This window comes from Perissodus microlepis, chromosome 7 (assembly GCF_051167445.1).
Source record: "Perissodus microlepis isolate ML-2025 ecotype Zambia chromosome 7, ASM5116744v1, whole genome shotgun sequence".
Taxonomy (NCBI): domain Eukaryota; kingdom Metazoa; phylum Chordata; class Actinopteri; order Cichliformes; family Cichlidae; genus Perissodus; species Perissodus microlepis.
This window is the reverse complement of record NC_140467.1, coordinates 57,052,560-57,075,572: the sequence shown is the minus strand read 5'-3', so window position 1 is coordinate 57,075,572 and position 23,013 is coordinate 57,052,560.

Genomic DNA, 23,013 nt, shown 5'->3' with positions numbered 1-23,013 from the left:
AAGTTCCTTTCTTTTATGCCTAGGTTGCCGTTATAGTTCACTGTCTATTAGATTCCCCTTGTGTCTTCAACCTCTGTCGCCCCTCATGTGTCTCATGTCTGTGTTTTATGTTGTCAAGTTCGTGTTGTCATGTCTGCATCTCATTATGGTTAATGTTTTGTTTTGAAGAGGTCTTGTGTTTCTATGCTCAGTGTGTTTAGTTTTACTCTTCCTCTGTGACATTGTTATGTTCATTTTTGTCAGCTGTTTCCCCGTGTGTGCATTTCCCCTGATTGTCTCCTGTGTATATTTACCTGTGTATTTTCATTCATTCCTCGTCCGGTTGTCTGCTTTCATGTCATGTTTCCAGGTTTTTCTGTATATCATTGCTAGGTCTCCATGTTCAAGTTTTTTTTTGTGTGTTTTAATGTTAGTTCACCCAATTTAGGTTATTGTTTAGTTTTCGTCCTTGCCCTTTGTATTTATTTTGCCAGCCTCAATAAACAACTCTTTTTCTGTTAAGATTACGTTTTGTTCTCGTGTGTCTGCACTTTGGTCCTCTTTCCGACTCCATACAGGCAGCTTCTCAGCCAGACTGTGACAATCCCAGCTGTCAGTGGGTGAGAGCTGGGTACAATCTGTAAAGGTCCATCACCGGGCAAACGATGACAAACAGACAATATAATATTGTGTAATATAAATATATATAAGATATTTATAATTAGATGTATTTTGTGATATGTATTATTTAATTAACTAGACACTGTTCTCACTGTGTTGGAACAACTGTGATCACATCATTTCTCCTGGGATCAATGCAGTATCCTGACACACTTACACCAGTGGATTTGAACCCAGAACCTCTTTGTTATGAGGCAACAGTGCTAACTCCACAACTGTACCACTGTCATAAATAATTCATAAATCTTTATTGGTTTTGTCACAGTGTCCCCTGTGGCTATTAGGGTGTTATCAAGAAACTGTATATACTATAGGCATGCGGAAGAGGAAAAATCACTCACAGTATGTCTAAATTACCAACAAATAAACAAAATAGTAATATGCAGAGCAGAGATTTTTTCAGTTTATTTATCTCTGATATATTAAAAGCTATCATGCTTTACTACTCTTTTCACACTGAAGAGCCATTTGGTAATTATTATGTTATCCTATGAAACTAAGATTCAAGCCAATCAAAAATGTGATTTCAAAAATGTAGCTGCTGTCTTCACAGGGTCTTGATTTTTGCAGTTTATCCCAGTGTGTGAATAGGACTGGACTCTCACTGCACTGCCCTGATGATATATGTGAAGGGTATTTTGTGCAAACTGCCAGATGGAAAAAACGTCAAAAGGGAGCTTGTTGTTACATCCAAAAGAAACGTTTAACCATTATCAGTAAACCCAGTTCACATCAACAATATAAGTTGCTGTAGTAGCACTTTGGGCTGTCTCGGCCATCAGAGGTCACAATTGGGATGACAGTGGCTCATTTATCATGATACATTCCACTGCCAACGTCGCATAAATCTTGTTACAGATGTTCTGGACATTAAACAGTCACTGAGGCTTAAAAGTTCAGAAAGCATCTGTAGAAGCTCATTCTGTGTACTTTTTAACCAAAGAAGTGGTTGGTCTCTGTTTCAGTTGCAATGCAAGTTGCAGTCTCGAAATTGCTTAACTGCACTGTGATGAAAGCATTCATTACAACGTCTGACCCCAAGTTTGTTTGTGTTTGGTGAAGAGTTATTGCCTCAGGGTCATTGTTCTTGCAGCGTTAGACCGCTATAACTGCTGAAACCTGTCTGAAAGAAAGAAAGATGGGGCTGTGTGTAGCATCTCGAATGTAGCTGAAATCAAGACATTTTGTCACAGAACATTTTGGGAGCCCCAAAGTATAAAAGGACGATGTTCAGTTTATATCATATTTCAAAGCAAAATAATATTTTTTAAATATTTCATATTTATAACGAGAATGATCAGAATTGACTTTGGGTACTCTGGCCTCCTCCCACAGTCCATAGACATGCAGTTAGTGGGGCTAGGTTAACTGGCAATTCTAAATTGCCCGTAGGTGTGAATGTGATACCAAACGGTTGCCTGTCTTTTTTAGCCCTGCAACAGACTGACATTTTGTCCAGGATATGCCCTGCCTCTCACACTATGGTAGCTTCAGGCCCCCACTTACCCTGATAGGGATAAATGGAAGAGAACGGATGGCTGGATGGATATGGATATATATGTGCATCATATTGTATCCTATGCTAAATTACACTCATACACTGATATGCTGAATAAATGACAGAAAAGGCTAATTTTCTTTATGTAATTCATGTACTGTCTCACAGTTAATTGCAGGTGCTGTTTTAACGTGGGACATATGCTTGCCTGTGGGATATGTTAAAAAGCCAACAGTTTTCCATGGAGTTAGCCCATAGGTATGAGCTTACTGTACAGTGATAAATACACCCTGTCATCGGTGACATGGCTGTTGAATGTTGGATCCTGCATGTTAGGAAAGCAAAGAGTTGTTTGTGGTCTCTGTGTCACTCTGTGGTTTACTATTATTCATTGTTAAGTGGTTTGTTGTGTCCCAGCAACTTGAGGTCTAATTTAGTGCCTTATTCATTTAGCAGACCTCTCCCTTGGTTTCCCCACACATACGTTATTTTCCCACACCACACCACTGCTGAAATGAGTGCAACCTCAACATTAGTTAAATTGTGAATGAACGGCTGGTCCTGCGGTCCAACGGTTCAGAGAAGCCACACATGATCAATTAGTGCCTAAGAGTATGTGATTTTCAGCTTCCCCTTCTTCCTGATTATTATTCTAATATACAACAAAAGCTGCTGTGATGGTTGTGAGTGGTAGAAATACACATGGGGAAAGGTGTACTTAACACCTGATAGCCTTCTCTCTTCCTGCTTACTTGAGGGGCAATTTATCACTGTTTTCTAAAAATTCTTATATAAACCTTTGTTTTTTTTTTCTTTTTCTGGTGTTAAATGACCTCAGAGTTTGTTTAGTTGCAATTCCAGCCACTATTTTGATTGGCAATGTTGTGGCAACGTTTGTCAAATCAAGAGCTAGGGTGTGATGCACTCGGATATTTCCAGTTTCTTCGTGCTTTTTCGGGCTTTGTCACGCTGAGTTTCTTGTTCCTTCACATAAAAACATCTGTTTCTTATTGAGGTCTAGCTTCTTATTTAGCACATGTGGTCAGCTGTTTTAGAGCCTTATGAATAAGACTGTATTTTGAATCTTTGTGTTTTATGTTCCTACACCCAGAGAGGATGGTTGTACCCGGGTTGCAAAGTCTACTTTTTACAACTTGACTTTAGTGTTTCAGCCGTTCTCATCTTTTGTCTTTGAGATTGGATTAGGGTCTAGTACAACTGAGCCAGTTGAGCAGAGGAGAGACACAGATACTTGCCTGTGTCAGCATCCACCCGTCACACCCATCACCCTATTGCCTGCCTCATGTGGCTGCTAGAGGAACTGCAGTTTTTGGTAATTCTGTGTTGGCTTCAGATTTTTAGCTTTGGCTGACTCAAGTGTGATGAATTTAATTAAGAGTGTAGTCCAGCACTTAATAAAAAGCATAAAACATAAGCACACTTCCTCATTGCATGGATTGTACACCAGTATGGGTCACATAAGGTAATCAGCTACAGGGAAATAAACAGTCCAGGCCCACTGAGCATCTGATAGCTGAAGACTGAGAGTGAATTGTGCCCACTAAGTTAATCGTGTTTACATGAAGAGTCGTGCTTGTCCTTTCCCCCGTGTTTTCCTTTTTTCACATTTTTTTGCCCACATTTTGACTTTTTGTTTTGTACTTTTCAATAAAATGACTGAATGTCACACCAGATCTAACAGATATATGCAGAATCCTAAGCAAGTCTGTTAAACATGGAGGCCAGGTAATCAGGCAAGTAGAAGAGAAACTGAAAATAAACAAAATAAATGAAAAGATCTTAAAAGATCCCGGGTAGATAACTGCCAGACCTGTTGAAACAAGAAGTTACTTAAATAAAAACCTGTCTGACAAAGTGAAGACTTCTTTCGGTCTGTAAGGGATTACAGATAAATTCCTAAGGCTTTGGGATTCCAGTGAGCCACAGTGAGAGCCATGGTACTTATCAAGAAGGTCACAAAAGAACCCCCAACAGCATCTAATGAACTGCAGACGTATATGCCCCAGTTAAGGTCAGAGTTAATGATTCAACAATAAGAAAGAGACGGGACAACATGGGAGAATTCCAAGTGAAACCCACTCCTGAACAAAAAGGGTCGGCTCATGTTTGCCACAAAGCGTGGTGCTGGTTGTGTGATGGTCTCCGGCTGCGTTGCTGCTTCAGAACCTGGACCACTTGCCGTAATTGATGGAACCATGAATTCTGCTGAAGGACAATGTCCAACCATCAGTTAGTGCCCTGAAACTCAAGCTCACTTGGGTCATGCAGCAGGACAATGGACAACGTCAAGTATAATCTGTCTGAGAGCTACATCATCAGTCAGAATAACAAATGACATAGGATTTAAACTGTGTGGCTTAGGTTTGTAGGGATTTCTGGAACCTACTTTCAAAGTGTATGGAAAAGAGGAAAAAGTCGGACAAGGTTTATACTGGTTCCAGCTGGACTTTTAGTTGTAGTTGCCTTCCTCTGGGTTGCAAAACACATGACAGTGAAACATTTAAACAGGATAATGGTTTGGTTTAAGGGATTGTAATGTGACACATTATTTAATTTACTATTCTGTTCTTATGAGGCACCATCCGGTGGTGACGTATAAGATGGAAAAATTCTGCTATGTCTAAGTGTATAAATCCTCCTACACTGGGCAGTATAGCTTGTAAAAAAAAATGAAGCTGCAGTGTTCATCGCATGCATTCAGAGCTTTTAATGCTATTATTTTTACAGATGGTTTAAAAAAAAAGGGGGGGGAAAATCACTCATCTCTGTATTTTAGACCAAATGTTTTGCACATGTGCCTGTGTGCTCAGGATTACAAGCACATGTACTAATTGCAAACAAATTTGGCAATGCATGGTAGGTGTGGGTGCTTTGATTCACTGAAACATGTGCAGACTGCAGGGGTCAAATAATAAAATCTATTTTTAACTTCCGTCTTGCAGAAAAAGGTTACACCCCCCCCAAAAAACAAATTCTCTTATTATTATTTTCAGCAGTAATTAGTGGTTTAAAACATCACCTTATAACAACAGGCATGAAATTTTATTCTTTTCTTTTGGTTAAAAGAATGAAAGGTTGACCACTAGTATTTGCTGATCTGCAGGGATCTGCAATGTGGGTGCAACTTTTTTCAAAACCATAGTCTAAAAATCAATCTTGCTGGGGCTTGAGATGTTTTCTTGGCCTTAAATAAATGCAATGATTTTGTCCCTTTCTAGGACATGTGAACGAGAACAGCACGTTCTGCAGTTGCATGCATGTTTGGGACATTTTAAGTGGAAACAACCGAGATCAAGCTTTTGATTTAAAAAATAATGAGACAAAAATCAGGTCACTGGAATTAAGAATAAGTAGAAACAGCTTAAGTAGTCTTACACTGACAAAGATGGAAAAATGTCACTGATACAATTTGAAAGCAGGGTGACAACAAAGCCTAGAAGTCTCTTTTGGCACGGCTTGATTCAGGCGAGCCTGGCCTGTGTCTGGGAGCTGCTTTTATGCGGTGTACATTCTTTTTGTTTTCTTGCAGTCATCATTACAGCCCAGGGAAGATCAGATCTACTCCAGCTGCTGAAGGGATTCAAAACAGTGGCTCTCCAGAGGAAGTATTTATCTCACTACACCGTCTCACTATGCTACCTCACAGTTTAATTCATTCAGTAATCAGAATAGCACTTCATGTTTCAGAATCCTGCTGCTTTCTGTGTTTTTCTCTTAAAATAGTTCAGGGAATGACGGGAATTGACGAATAAATGAAAACAAACATTTATCATGTCTCTTTGCCGTAAGTAAGAACATAATGGTTTCTTTTGGCAGTTAAAAATCTACTTTTCTTCAGGCCTGGATTTTCTCATTGATTTATCATACTTATGTCTTTTTAATTACTTGACAACTGAAAAAAATGAATTTAACTCTTTGCTGTAGACCTGTAAACAAAAAACAAAACCCAACATACAGAACAGAACTGCATACTTTAGCCAAGGCCCAAGAATCCGCTACACTATTCTCTTCACTCACACTCTCTTGTATTAACTTTTGCTTAACTATGTAATTTCAGTTTGCTAATTTAGTATAACGTCACCGTCACTCTCCGCCAATGCTTTAATTGGAATGTTTCTGTTTTTATTTCTTTTTCCCTCTCTCTCTCTTGTCGTGCACCTTGCTCTTTGGTTTATTTGCTTCTCTTTTCTATCACTATGTCGATCACCTGTTTCCCTATCCATTCACAAACGACACTGTCTATTTCTACATGCTTACTCTGCACGATCACGCACACACATGCGTTTAAAGGCAACACATTTACAACAGCCACACAGCGCACACAGATATAGGACACATGCACACATTTGCTCATATTAGTTATTATGCACACACATAGTCAGACCTATGGAGCTTCTTGCCGCGCATTTTCTTCTCTTTACTTACCAAAAAGAAAAAAAGAAAAAAAAATGATGTGTTTCCATTTTCCTCACCCGTCTAAGCGAGACACACAGCGTACATCATTAGCCACAAACACACAACTATGGGCATGCTAAGATTTGTCACATGGAATGTGCATGGAGCTGGCTCTAGGGAAAAAAGGTTAAAAATACTTAACCAACTTAAAAAATTACAGGCAGACGTTGTTTTATTACAAGAAACCCACATGCCTGTCACAGGTTTGAATAAACTTAAAACACCTGAGTTTCCTAATGTGTTCTCAGCCTGTTATAATTCTAGACAAAGAGGAGTAGCAATTCTAATACATAAAAATATTAATTTCACAGTACTCGATACAGTTATAGATCCAGAGGGCAGATTCCTAATCGTCAAACTATCTATACTTAACCAAAAGCTAGGTATTGTAAGTATATATGGTCCAAATGTTGATGACCCCTCATTCTTCCACGGTTTTTTTAGTACACTCTCCGAACACCTAGACTGCACAATTGTTCTGGGGGGAGACCTCAACCTGGGACTAAATGAAGAAATGGATAGGCTCAATACAGCAGGAACTCAGCGTAACTGGCAGTCCACAAATATAATCAAACAGTATATGAGCGACTTTGGTCTTTGCGATGCATGGCGCTCCCTTCACCCCAATAGTAAGGAATATACTTTCTTCTCACATGTCCATCACTCCTACTCTCGTCTGGATTATTTTCTGGTCAGCAGCTCACTGCTGAGTAACATTACAGACACTGAGATTCATCCTATAGCTGTCAGCGATCATGCTCCTGTATCTTTAACACTAATACAGATGAATAATACTACACCAAGAAAAAACTGGAGATTTAATACATCACTGCTCAAAGACGAAGAGTTTATCAAATACTTTAAAAAAGAATGGACTCTATATTTAGGCTTTAATGACATTCCTGGAACATCAGCATCTGTCCTCTGGGAAGCAGGGAAAGCCGTGATGAGAGGTAAAATAATCTCTTTCTCATCACATAAGAAGAAAGAAGAAAACAAAAAAATTCAGGAACTAGAGAAAAACATCAAATCCTTAGAAAAAGCCTATGTGTCACACAAAGATCAAGAAATATTAAACAAAATACGCAAGACAAAACTAGAATTAAATGAAATTATTAATAAAAAGACTAAATTCTTAGTACAAAGACTTCGCCTGCAAAATTATGAACACGGTAACAAATCCGGACAATTTCTTGCTAACCAGTTAAAAATCAATAAAGAAAAAACAACTATATGTGCTGTTAAAGATTTATCTGGGAATACAATATATGATCCTAAAAAAATAAACAACATTTTTAGGGATTTCTACGAAACTTTATATACACCACAAATAAACCCATCTAAAAACGAAATTGATCAATTTCTCGACAACATAACTCTTCCAAAATTATTAGACACCCAAGCAATAGCACTGGATTCGCCACTGACGCCAGGTGAACTCCAGGAAGCTCTGATAAGTATGCCCAATAATAAGGCTCCAGGTCCAGATGGTTTTCCAACAGATTTTTTACAAAGAATTCTGGACAATTCTGGCACCAGTTTTTCACAGGATGTTGCAGGAAATCAAAGAAAATGGTAGACTACCACCAAATATGAACTCTGCAAATATCAGTCTCTTACAAAAACCAGGCAAAGACCCTATATATCCCTCAAGCTATCGTCCAATATCCCTTATTAATGTAGACCTTAAAATAATCTGCAAAGCTCTCTCAAAGAGATTAGAGAAAATAACCCCCCTTTTAATTCATCCTGACCAAACTGGTTTTATAAAAGGTAGGCACTCATCAACAAATACACGTAGATTACTTAATTTAATAGACTACTCATGCAGTAAAAACACTGAAACCATAATATTTTCTTTAGATGCAGAAAAAGCATTTGACAGAGTTAACTGGAAATTTCTATTTGCAACTTTACATAAATTTGGTTTTGGACCCTGTTTCATAAACTGGTTAAAAATATTATATAACTCCCCAACAGCTTGTGTCAGAACAAATGACCAAACGTCCTCCCGCTTCTCTCTTCTGAGGGGCACCAGACAGGGATGCCCACTCTCCCCTTCACTGTTTGCAATTTTTATTGAGCCATTAGCAGCAGCAATTAGACAGGCTACAACAATTAAGGGCATAAAATGTAAGAATATAGAACATAAAATCAGCCTTTATGCAGATGATGTGTTACTTTTTCTCCAAAACTCACAAACCAATGCATGGTGGGAGTTTCTAAAAATGACAGAGTCTTCATTAATCCCATGCAAACGTACACCTATCTGGAACAACCCGGACATATTACAAAACAATAATATGATAAACTTTTCAGATTGGAGTTGCAAAGGAATTAAATACTTGGAACATATATTGGAAGGAACAGACTTTATTTCGTTTGACAGACTAGTTATACAATATGGGATCAACAAGAAACGATTTTTGGAATATCAACAAATTAAATCCATAGTAAAAAAGAAATTTAATCCCAGTGAAGCTGAATTACAAACACCACCAAGTGTGGTACAATTTCTTAGTCTAAAACCCCCCAAATTATTGTCTAAAATATACAGAACACTTTCTAAAATAGATGAATCAATATCCCTTCCTATTGCAAAATGGGAAGCAGATTTATCAATCAACTTAGACCCAAACCTTTGGTCTCAGATATGCTTAAAAACCTTTCAATGGATCAGAAATCCCAGTTTGCAATTAATACAATACAAAATATTACACAGAGTGCACTATACTGGTCATAGGATGTTCAAGATGGGCTATACGCCTTCCAACAACTGCTCACACTGCACAGCAAATACACCGGACAATTACATCCACGCTCTTTGGTTCTGTCCACCAGTTCAGAAATTTTGGCGTGAGATATGTGAAGACTTATCAAAGTGTCTGAAATGTAATATTCCAGCCTCCCCTTTAGTATGCTTGCTGGGCAACTTGGATGAGGTCACTGCAGAAATAAACACAGCCCACGTTGTTTTTACGGCCCTATGCATTGCCAAGAAAATGGTCCTCATTAACTGGAAAAATAAAAATAATCTTAATTCTAACCAATATAAAAACCATCTAATAGATCACATTAGTCTTGATACAACCTCTGCCATCACATTTGATCAATCCCTTTGGGCTCCTTTGATCGGCTTCATCACCTAGTGGGGGTGGGGGGTCATGGTTTGGTCCTGCCTTCGCTATTGTGGTTGATGTGGGGGTAGGGACGGCCTTAGGGCGTCTGGGGAGTCCCTAGGGACGTTTCCCTGGAGGGCCTAACCTGGGGGCTGTGGCCATGACCTGGTTAGAAGCTCTGGGGCTCTTGGATGGTGTTTTCCTTGTGGCTGCGTACAGCGGAGATGGGGGAGGGTCTGTGCTGGCGGACGTTGGTTACTGGCCTGGTAGCCTGGCTGCCCCTGGGAGGGTCCGGGACGGGCGTGGAGGCTTGGGGGTCTGGGGGTGCTCCGCCCCCCGGTCTGGGGTGCTGGCCGGGCCTTGGGGGCTTGGGTCCTGGCTGTTGTGTCGTCGGAGCAGTGGGCGGGTGGGTGCGGGGGGGCTCAGCCCCAGTGCAGGGCACCTCTGGTGCATCGGCCCAACTAGGGGGCTCTCTAACTGGTGGGGAGGTTGTTACATCTTTGCAGGTGGTCTCCTCACTACAGGAGCTCACTCTGCAGGTGGGGGGAGAGATATAGGAGAGGGGGAGAATGAACTCAACCTGGGTGTCTATTGTCTTGTGTAGTTTGGGAGATGATTGGATGATGGGGTGGGTGCAGTTTTCTCTGGGGTGGAGTCGGGTGGGCTGCCCCGGACTCTGTGGGGCTGGGCAGTGCTGCTGCTGCGGGCCCCGGTCCGGATGGGCCTGGGCCTCCTTGCCCTGGTGGGTTCCAGAGCGTGGGGGTGCCTACTGGGGTCAGCGGGGGAGCTGGCCCCAGGGAGGGGCCGCTTGCCCCTCCCTTTCTTCCCTCCCCATCCTCAGCTGCCTCCCTATTCCCGCTCTACCACACCCACCCACACGCAGGGCTTGGGGTGCAGGTATGTCACCAGGGTGCAGGGGAGGCACTCCCCCTCTGTCCCCTTCTGGCCGCCTGTGCCTCAATTTTATTCTGCAACCTAGACATCCACATTACTCACACTCTCACATAACACATACATATAGGGCCTTGGGGGTGGGCACGTTTTACAGCCTCCAGAGGATGGTCGTTGTACTCCAACCCACCTCTGGCGCTGGTGCCCTACCCTCAATTTTAAATGCATTTAGACACTGAGGGTTTTCGGGAGGAGCCGTGCTGCTCTCTGAGAGGAAGCTAGTACCATGCTCGCCTGAGTTTTAAATGCACTTTAGAACAGCACACAACAACATTACATATGAGCGGGCGTAGGGAGGTTTGAGGTCTTCACTCACCCCGGTTCTGTTAGCCGTCAGGGCTGGGGGGCTGGGAGGAGGTGCTGGCCGTCAGACTGGGGTCTGGGATGCGGGGCCTCCCTGCTACTGCAGATAAGGAGGTGGTCCGCTTGCCTCCACCCCAGAGAGAAGGGTTACATCTCCTGGGTCTAGGTGCGGCTTGCCCCTCTGGGGGCGGGGGTACCTGGACCTGGGATATAGAGTATGTTTGGGGAGTGCGACTGTCTGTGCAGTGTCTATTTGTGTCTGTCTACACGTTGGGTGAGTGCCGAGTATTTGGTTGTGCATATGGGGGTGGGAATGCACGTCTGTGTCCGCGTGCGCCTGTTTGTCTGTGTCTATATGTCAGGTTGGGTCTTAGACTCAACCTCTCTGGGTACATCTCAGGCCCTCTAAAGTACGGAGGCCTATCTCCCCTCACCACACTCCCTGCCGGTGGCTGATGCCCTTAGACGTTGGTGTGTTGGTGGTCCTTGTCATCTGGGGCTGGGCGCTCATGCATGTACCGGCTCACTCCTGGTGGCCGATTGGCGGGGCCGGGCGCCTGTGGCCCGGCTGGGCTCCTTCCGGGGGGTGGGATGCCCTCAGGCCTCTGGCCTCTGGGCCTGAAGCTCGGTCCTCTCTGGCACAGCTGGCTGCCGGCGGAGCCCGCGGGCACGCCACTGCAACCCCCTCTGGCCTCTGCTCCGTAGCTGCGGGGTGACCTCTCGTTTGGGGCTCTACTCAGCTCTTCCCAGGAGGGTGGCACGGTTCCCCCCCCCTTTGGTGGTCCTCCTCGGGTCCTTGTACTCTGGGGCCTCTGGATATCTGGGGCCTGGATCTCCTCCATACCTGCTTCATACCCTGGTGGACGGGGCTATGGCTCCCCACACTCCCTAGCAGATCGTTACATGGAGAAACCTTTGGAATACAAGCATGCTGATCCACACAGGTATGCACACAGGTGTACACACGGGTGTTCACAGACGCGGACTACACCTTTCTTGGCTGCTGCCTCAAAGCACATTGTGCGCTGTCTATCTTGCGTGCTGCACAATATCGTTTATTATTTAGTATCTACTGTTATCTACTGCTAGCTAGTTTATTGTGATGGTGCTGTTTTTATTATGTTGCTCTTTGTTGTTTGCTTTCTCTTCTGTTTTTTTTCTCCATACAGGTGATCCAGGCGTTTTGTTTGTTTGTTTGTTTGTTTTTTCCTTTCTTCCCCCCCTTCTCACCGTCTCTTCTCCCCTTTGGTTTTCTTTCTCTCCCTCTCTTTCTTTCATTCTTTCTCCCTGTCCTATCCCCCAGTCACGTCTGTCCCGTTTGTAGCAACCGAAAATAAAATAAATACATAATTATAATAAAGGTCAATCAAATGGACCAATATGGCAAGGCCATGATGATCCACTTGGTAAAATAAATCCGCTTGGCATCTTTCTTGGCCTTAAGACAACAATTCTGATGGCTAAAGATCCAAACGGGACACAAAAAAAAAAAAAAAAAAAAATTTCCCCTGCAGCACAGATGACGCTGGATTCTGGATGCATGATACCTGGAGAACATCACAATGATTTCTCCCAATTTTCCTTGTGTCAGATATCATGTATATCTGTATGTAGTACACTGCATACTTAAAAAAAAAAAGTACATCTTGCAGGAGCAAGGAATCCTTCCAAGAATTTGTGGACACACATCCAGGTTGACTCAAAAACAGCATTCACTAAAACTAGAAACAGTTGAGCCAAACATGTCAGCAACTGTCTGAGTTGGCTGCTCATGAATGGAAAATGAATGGTGTGAATCACTGAACTGTGACTGACTCTTTAATCTCCACCCGAAGAAAAAAAAAACACAGCAGGTAACCACAAACAAGGCTGTCAACAGGGAGCTGTGTTTGCTGCACATCTGAGAGCACAAACACCACATGACACCTATACAACACTATGATCCCAAAAGGGATTTTTGCATAAACATGACATGGAAGCACATTGTCTTACTCTTGATTTTGGATGAATCTGGATTATGTTAAATGACTCTATAAGAAGTTTTTTAGGGCTGCTAGCCCTGCAGGTTTAATCATGGAAATCTTGGTTAGTCACCACTTTGGTCCAGAAATATCTCAGAAGCTTTAAAATTCATATAAACATGCATCTTCCCATATGAATGAGGCTTAATCGCCTCACTTTTTTCTCACCATTCTTTCTAGCGTCATTATTCAGATTCACACACAGATTCTAGGTCTGACTGAGCAGGCTCAGTTACAGGTAAAATACATTAAACATAATTTTAAAAGAAAATGTATTTTGCATAAATACAACAGATCGAATCAAAAGAGTCCACAGTCCAGTTCCTCAAGAATAAAAGCTGTCATAGTGCTATGCATAGCTGTACTGCAGGCTGGTTGTCTGGTAAAAAATGGTAAATTTCTTTTTTTGACTGATGATCTTGCATGGCTGGGAATCATTTCAGCCTCAGAAGGCCAAACCCTGCCTTCAACCAGCAGCATTTTTTAGCTGACACTGGCCTGCAAACAGGAACAGGAAAAATAAACACAAATTCAAGTATTAACTTAAGTCTGAGCTGTTTATAAGAGAATAAGAGACAGCAGTGTTTACTGCATGTGGCACAAGACCAGAGAACACTCAACACACACGTCCCCAGTTAACACCCAAGCACAACAGATATAAAAGTCTTCAGTCCATGCACACACACACACACACACACACACACACACACACACACACACACACACACACACACACACACACACACACACAACACAACTCCAAACCTGTCCTAGTCAATGTGAAAGTGAGTTAGTGTGGGGAAAAAAAGAGTATATTCTTCATTGCATGTCCTTGGCCAGGGTTGGTTAGCACTGTTGACTTGCAGCAAGAATTTCCTGAGTTTGAATCCAGTCTGGGGCCTTGCGTGTTGTCCCTGTGGCTTCCTCCGACAGTCCAAAAAGCATGGAGTTAGGTTTTTGGTGATTCTAAATCAGCTTGGTAGGTGTGAATGGTTGTCGGTCTATACACGTCAGCTCAGTGACCGACTGACAGATTGGAGACCTGCCCAAGGTGTTCCCTGCCTCTTGCCCTATGACAGCTGGGATAGATTCTAGTCCCCTTTTGACCTTGAATTTGTGCATCAGTATGAGTTATAGGACTATATTGACTCCATTCCTTTCATATAGGATGGTCCAATGTGTCCTCTGCTAAAATAGGTAATAAAGGAAGCACGGAATCAACTTTCCTTGCTATGAAGATGCTTCCACTTTACTCAGTTAGACCACAGTGTTAGCGTGCTGCACCCTCAGCAGCATCACCATTTGAATTTAGCACAACTTTTGGTAACAGGTATTCCCTCCAACTGATTGTTGTTGTTGTTGTTTTGGTTGTTTTTTTTTTTTAAACAAACTTGGACTATATAGATATCCTGTTAAGTATGTCAAAATCTCTGTGAAACTTCTAGAATCTGCATCTCTGTGACTCTCTTTATCCTTTGACTTCTCGTCTTGCACCACCATGAGGTTGAAATTTGCAGTTTTGAGTGAAAAGACTCAACCACTCTTGGAGGGATTGTTGTGTGACATGATTTGATTTGTATCATCTGACACTTTTCATCTATTGCCACAACCATGACAATATTTTGATGTCTCACCTGATACCTGCAAAAAGTAATGACAGTCCATCAGTCTCAGCTCCACTTTGCAATTAGCTCATGATAGCATGCTAACGTGCTAAAATAAGAAGGAGAACATGGCGAAAAACACAACTGTTAAAACCATTATGTTAGCGCTGTCATTGTGAGCATGTTAGCATAAAGAAAGTGGCACTTAGCGTAAGTACAGCCTAGCTGTAGACTCTCTTGTCTTGTTTAAAAGTCCAGTGCCAACACTTTTGAAATTCTTTATTTTTTGCAATGTGTGCGCATAGCAGCTACAATCTAGCTGTGGTTAGGGAAAGACTGCGGTCATGGTGGATGAAATAAACATTCACTGCAGGTCAGTGCCAGGACAATACAACCTCCAGACCCTTACATTCCACCTTTCTAAATAAAGGACACTCTACTTCCTAGATTAGCTTGGGATGTAAATAGTGAGGTACAGAGCAAACCAGAACGCATATAATTTGTAGGCAGTATACAAAGTACTATCAAATGAATCAACAAACAGCCCTAATCTGGATCACATGAAGATTCAAGCAACCTGGGCCCTGGGGTCAGAGAAAATGCAATTTACAGGCAGCGAGCTAAATTATGATGCTTGGTTGCCAATTTTGTCAGACAAACTATATTAGACGGGCAATCTTGTTCCTACAATTCTTGCATATACTAAATAACATCCTTTCATCGTGCCCTGGATCATCGTCTCATTATATTATTTCAAGGGCAAAACATGTCTCGTGCCTTGGAGGCATGATTTTTTAAAAATTGATTCAAGTGATAAAATCACACTTAAATGAGTTTGCAGGCTCACTCTCCTTGGCAAGCAAGAAAAAAATCAACAAAGAAGATTCCAGCTGAAACCAAAGCCTGACTGAAAGTTGACCACACAAGAGGAGGAAATATGACTGATACACATATGGCTGGAGTGACGGAAGCAGCATGAACTTTACTGTTGGTTTCCAGCCATCGTTTCACCTCTGCTGTCCTTTAGTCACATCTGCCATCACTGTCCTGAAGCTCTGCCACGCTGAAGGAAAAATTAAACCCTCTTTCTCTGGAAGTTTTGTAGGGTGATGTGGTCAATCAGCTCTTTCTGGGATTCGCTGCCTTGTTTGAAAACACATGATATTACAGTTAATGGATGAATCATGCTTACGTTACCGTGCGGTCGTGGCGAACATGGATGTAATTTATTTAATGAGGACAACTGGATACATCAGGGGAAAAAGTAAAGAAAGAAAAAACAGTGATTCATTTCCTATTAAAAGAGTGCTGTTGTAGTCATCTTAATTGTTGTCATGGTTTTGTTCATAGTAAATAAAAAACCCAAATTCATCAGTAGCACTATACACTGAAAATTAAATAGGGGAAACAGTGGGGGACTAACAAGTCTTATTCCTCCAAACAGAAAACTGCTAGAGTGATGACAGTCCTGCTGGAGAGGATTGAAAACAAAAACTGGAACGATTTATTTATTTGTTGCACCTTTGGGAAATTCCTTCAGTACAGTATTTAAAAATTCAGATAAACATAAAAGCATGTTGCATATAGCTTAAAGAAGTTGTGTTTTATGTATCTTAATAAAATAAAATACACAATGAGACAAAATAAATGGCTTAATAAGGTTAAAAACTATTCTGAAATAAAAACACATACAATAAAGTAAAATACATAAAAATAGTAAGCACTGTAATTGCATGCAGAAAATAAAATATTTTTAAAGTCAACAAGTAAAAAACTGACTTTAAATGGTTAATAAAGTACAATTTAAATTTTAAATGGCTTGTTATAACAATGTAAAGTGTAGTGGTTACGTCAGTGTGTTAAGAATGTAGGGTAAAGTGCTAATGTGAAAGATCAGATGACACACTGCCAGATAGATGTGTTGTATTATAGAGGGTTATTGCATGTGGTATGAAAGATTCCCTGCATCTGTCTTTGTGGTAGCGTAGCTGAATCACTTTATTTAGTGAAGGTGCTTCACTTCCTGTCCAGTAAGTGATGCAAAGGGTGGTCAGGATTATTCACGATGCATAACAGTTGGATCAGTTCCCTCTTCTTTACCACAGTTTGAACCAAATCACAGAGGCAGCCTTCCTAATCAGTTTATTCAGTCTGTTGGTCACCAGTTCTGATACTGCCCCACCAGCAGACCAGAGCAATGTGCCTGTCTCAACTGGCTGATGGAAAAGGATCACAACTTCCTTCAAAATAGAGCCTGTTCATCCCCTGATCACAATTTCTTCGGTCTTATTCACGTGCAGAAGATTTCTCCCAGACCATCAGCCAGAATTGGCTGATGTGGAAACTTCAGAGAGCTGAGAGATGTTTTCACCTGCAATCTCAGTTGGGCCCTGACAAGTCTCCTTAGTACTGTCATCACATGTGATGTGAGTGGGTGCTTAAATTATTTGAGTTTTTTGCTCACAATAAATATGGATCAACTACGATCCACTGATCCATTCATTCTTGTACTTTAAGGTTTCAGTCCTCAGTCCAGTTGCAGAGTGAGGTCGGATGTGTTTTTACTCCAGTAATTTCTACCAGCTCCTCCCAGCTGGAAGACGTCACCTTTCCAAATAGCCCCAGTTCTGTTCAGTGCTGGCTCTTTTAGGCCGTTTCTCATCTCAATCCTGTTTCACTGTGCCTTTGCTTCACTTCAACAGTGAATATGACATAACAGCAAGGAGGAACATTACAGAATAACAGACTGGCAGAATTCTAGCCTTGTCTGCGTATTTTGGCTGGCTGAATGTAAAACATGTCTTTGATTCCTCTGAATAAGGAGAAAGGCTATGGAAACTTTAACTGCAGGAAAACCACATTGTCAGTGAAGTGCGGCTTTTAATATGGAGAGTGATGCAGCGCAGAAGATCAGTTACAGCCACAGGATATAATGATCTGCCTTAAAACTCTTGACTGAGAGTAAATGGACTGGTTCTTATATAGCGCTTTTCTACTCTTCTGAGCACTCAAAGCGCTTGTGCATTCACCCATTCACACCCATTCGCACAAGCACATTGCTCTAATGCTCTAGTGCTTTCTAAGTAACATTCACACTCCGATGGATGCATCGGAGAGCAATTTGGGGTTAATATCTTGCCCAAGGATATTTGGCATGCAGACTAGGGGAAGCCAGGAATTGAACCACCAACCTTCCGATCAGTAGATGACCTGCTCTACCGCCTGAGCTACAGCTACAGAGTGAGCCTTTGCTGTGTGAACAACGAAATATACAAACATGTGCTTCACAAAGGGTCGATTTTATACTTGAAGCCCTCAGAATATGATTAACCTACTGTTAACTGCAGCTTTATTAAAACTGTATCTGAATCACATGATCAAAATTACTAATATTATTATTAAAAAAACAAAACTTTTTCCTCTTTGCACAACATTGCAGGTAAAACTTTAAAACTAAACAGTGTGTTCCAGTTGTGTCCCTCACAATTTAATATCCCATTATTTTTCATTGTTACTGTTGGTGCTTTCATTCTTTATTTATTTAAACTTAAGTGGGAATTTTTAAAACACATTTCTGGGCACATTCTAATATTTTCTAATATTGTCCATAAATAGCAAATGTAGCATATGACACCTGAAACTCTCACCAACAGAGAATCTGAGATCAGTACGTAGTTCAATTGTTTTAAAATGTATATTTGATTTTATCTCAGTTCAATAAAACTGACACTGCACTTTGGAACCATTGCTGTTCCTTTGTATATTTTTAGTTTCACTCTTTGGTTTATGTGGTTAGCTTCAAACCCTTCAGTGTCAATTTCTGAAGCATGAAATGTCAAATGAGAAATGAACTGCATACATTATGACCATTTGATCATTTTAAATCCAACGTAGAAGAGCACAGTAGTTATCACCAACATGTAACCAAGTGTTCCACCTTGGCAACAAATCTGCGACCAGACCTATAACTTTCAGCTAAGTGCCATAACTGTGTGTCATTCCTCTATCTATACATCACGCTAAAGAATGCAAGCAATATTCCTTAGCTAAAAGTTTAGACAAACACATCAGGCCTGGTTTATGTATGCCCTTTTACTACACTTTTGCATTAAATTAATCTTAATGCCCACTTAAAGTCTGAATGATATTAACTAATAGCAATGGATATGTGGATTCTGTGCATTACACTGCTGCATGATTATATGAGAGGCTAACCAGATGTAAAGAGGATAAATTAACATTTCAGCTTATTGCTTCATAGTCCTACTGCCAACACTTAGCCGTCTTTAGAAGGCATTTGGTGTCTGCAAGTAGCTGATTACTTTGAGAGAATTTTATAATTTAGCCTTTTTACCTGTGAATTACTCAGGTGACATCAGCTTTGTAACTCAGATTGCTGTATGCACATTTTTAATGCTAGGTCTCTACTACACACCAGACATTTGAAATTTAACAAACAAAAGAAGTGCAACAAAAGACAGAATTCAGTTGCATTATTAATAATGAAAGTCCATCATTTTTCTTGTGGGATACTAATGCGAAGTGGAAACTTACATGAATTTAAATATGTTTGTGTTGTTCTGTAATTCACCACCAATGATTTTTAAAGAAATTGTTATTTTTGAAAATGCATTCTTGGAGCTTGGAGCTTGTGCAGGAACTGCTTATCTAAGTTTATGGCGTTTACGAGTCATAAATATGCAGCGTTTGTGCAAAACATAAAACCAGAATGGGAAAAGATAATTAGCCAAACATAAAACTCTGGATTTCTGAAATTTGACACAAATCCATTTTCCATAAATGGTGATTAAAAATATTGTGCATGGCTTACGTTGTGCACGGAGACATTTCTTCTCTATGAGTCAAAATCCTGTGAAAAAAACACCACTGGTTATCCTCTGTCCTCACTCCAGTGCGAGGAATGAAAATGCTGCTGGTTACACTTTTCACTGGCCCAGAATATACAAATGACCTGGTGACCAAAGTGTTATGAGTTGGACTTCTCAGCCTTTCTCGGTATCACTGAGATGTGGAGGAGAGAGGAGGAAGAAGTGAGAGATGGAGAGACTTCTCTGCATTGTGTCCATACCTGTAGACTCCTCACTCTGTTTTATTGGCATGGTTTAAAGTCTCACGCTCCAAGTGGGAAATATTTCATATTACATTGTATTTTACATTTGCAGACCTTAAAATTATTGTTAACCAATCTTCAGTTGAGTTGGCATTTAGGCAACAGTGAACAATAGAAATGCAGAACTCTACACAATAACAATTCCGAGTACAACCACAGACTTCTTTACTGGTGGCAACCAAGCACTTCTACCAAAGCTGAGTCACTGTTTTTGGCAAAGGGGAAGCATTTCTATGGTTGTACTTTTTGATGTTTTTATTTTCTGTTTTTTTTTTTGTTTGTTTTGTTTTTTGATGTTGCATTTGATGCTTTATATAACAGAAAGCTGTTACGCAGCACATTTTTAAGTAAAAAAAAAAGCTCCAACAATAAGTGCTGTGCTAGCATCAAATGAATAAGACTCTTCATCATCAAATTGTACTCTCAGTACCACTTTCATTTATGTCAAGGTAATCTCCTCATTCACTGGGCCTGATGGCATCATCTGAATGCTCAGATCATGAGAATGCAAATCATGTGACTCATCTTGTCTTGAGGGCACTGGCTCGGTGTATCGTTTAATATTTGACCTTGAATAGCTTCGGCACTTTCACTGGAGTCAGACACATCATGTTTCTGGTATTTATTCTGGAACACGGAGCCTTTTAGCAAAGATTTAAAATTCAGCAGTGAAGAGTCATAAAGAATTAATATTTGAATGTGCTGTTGTTACAGTCTAATGAAGTCGTACAACAAATAATAAGCACCTCATTAGGTATTTATCCACTTTTGTGTGTCGATGAAACAACATCTAAGTCACAACATTACATCAAATGTGTGCCTGAACATAAATAAATAAGAAACTTACCATAATTTAGCAGGAACATATTGGAAGTGCATGTGGGAAATTAATAAATCTGGCCACTGTCCTGACTTTTCCTGAACATAAATGCTTGGATTGCTAGTGATAAAAAGGTGATTTTTACGTTTTCTACTCTTTCTGCCTTACATTTGTTTAATCTTTGACCAACACTTTCTCCTAATTTATCATTTTTGAATGCACCTTATCAATTACCAAACATGTATTTCTGTTCTCTCTCTGTGTAGTCTGTTTCCTGACTGGTCCGTAGCATTTCCAAAACAGAGGTTCTAGTCCTGAACATAACTCATTTAAACAGCGCTGCAAAATGTATTGATCATAACTTGCTCTGGATTTATCTCTCAAAAGTAAATATTTAAGGTAACGATTGAAACAGTGCCATCAGAATGACAAGTGCTCCCAGGGTGTTATAGTTTGCTGGCAGCCAAAATGCTGCACAATGCACTCTCTATGTATTTTCTGATGTAAACTATGAATGTTTTGATGACAGTAATTGCAGGGATTAACATTGCACTCTCATTATTTCATACAGAACAGAAGAAATCACACCTTACTGTGAGACACTGGTTATAAGAGATGCTTACAGTCTATACTGTAAATGAAAATGAATGAATTTACGGTACTTTCTGAATGTTTGCTATGGTGTGAGAAATCATTTTGTTGAGTCAAACTCTGTGAACCAAACAGCAAGTCTTTTAAATTTTCTAAATTATGACTTATTCTGTGGAACGTATTGCAGTGGTCGGTTCTTTTTCTTGACCATTTCCATTTTTTGATGAGTGCCTAATCTTGGTTTGGTGATGGTTAGAAAACTCTGGCAAATGTGATCTCATATGACCTAATGGAAATATTACCTCAAAAACAATGTCCGTGGCTATGTCCTGCACTCCCGTGGGCTTTTCCCATCTGAGCTCAGCAGCCATTCTGGAGAGAGACATGTGGTTGTGGTGAGGATTTGGTCCTCAGTGTTTTGGTATGATCTGGCTCCCATCTAAAGTGAAATATACCACATCGTGCAAGCTCAGGCAGCCGCTTTACCCTCCACAGAGTCTCAAGATAAGCAGTTATGAATAGCAGACTGTTTATTAATTAATTTAAAAAAATAAATTAAAAAAAGAATTGAGATAAATATGGGTAATTTGAATCTTAAAGTCAAAGAAGTCTTTGAGATCTCCAGTCTTCTAATACAAGTTGGTCTTTAAAAACTTGAGCAGACATGATTTATTGTGTCACATAACCAGTCTGGTTCACCTCTGATTGCATTTTAGTGTTTGTCTTCCCAGCAGGACTTTAGTTCACAAAGGTGAGTGCACCAGACAACCTTGGAAAAGCTGAGGAACAGTTTGTGAACGGAGCTGTAAGAGCAGTGAAGAAGGCGAATGAAAGCATATTCACTGCAGACCAGTGGAAAATTAGCATGAGTCCAGGTATCATCTGTTTTCGCTTTTCATGTGTCAAGCCAGAGTGGGAAAGCTACCGGCAATTCCGGCTGAAACTTCCAAACTATGTTTCTCACTTAGTGTCGTTCTATGTTGCTAAGGAAGAATTAAAGGACTCATTTGAAAGGAAGTTCGCTCTCATTAAAAATACACAATTTTAAACCTATACCAATACTTGGTGATATAAAAATCTGATATGTCAGCCGATTTATTGCTTCATTTTTCTTCCAGACATACAAAACATGCTTTTTATGTGTAGTTCTTTATGAACATTTTTAAGTTAATATAAGAATGCAGTTTTTGTCTCAAATCAATTTTAGGGTATGTTATTGTAGGGTCTTTAGCTTTCAATATAAAGCACCTTTTGTTGTGATTTGATGCTATTTAAATAAAACTGAGTTGAAGTCCTCATTTACTCATGTAACCTGTTTGGATCAGCTGGTGTGTTCCCAGCAAATATTGCCAACATGGAACTCATAAAGTGCCCTCTGGTGGACAAGTTATGCAAAAAGCAACACTCATATCGCTGTTGAAGGGTGTTTCTCTCGTCTTTCTTTTAAATGTTCATTAGTTGGCTGTTATGAATGCCGATAGCATTATATGTGCAAATAGCTAACGATATATCAATCTCTCTCCAGTGTAACATCAATTCACAGGTTTAGCAGCAGAATAGATCAGGCTGTGTGGAAACAAAACTGTGTAAAATCTGATAGTAAAATTCATATTTAATAAATATTAATTGTATTATTATTTTATTAAATTAATCAGTTACTGGAGGTATGAAGATTAAAGTTAATGATGGGGTGTCAAAATTGTTAAAATACAAGTAAGGTAATTGTTACATAAATAAACCTTCTAATACAGTGATGCTATATCAGTTTCAATAAGGAGAATAGTCTGTGTTTCTTGGATGAGGTGGCAAACCTTTAGTCTTGTCATAAACAAATATGAG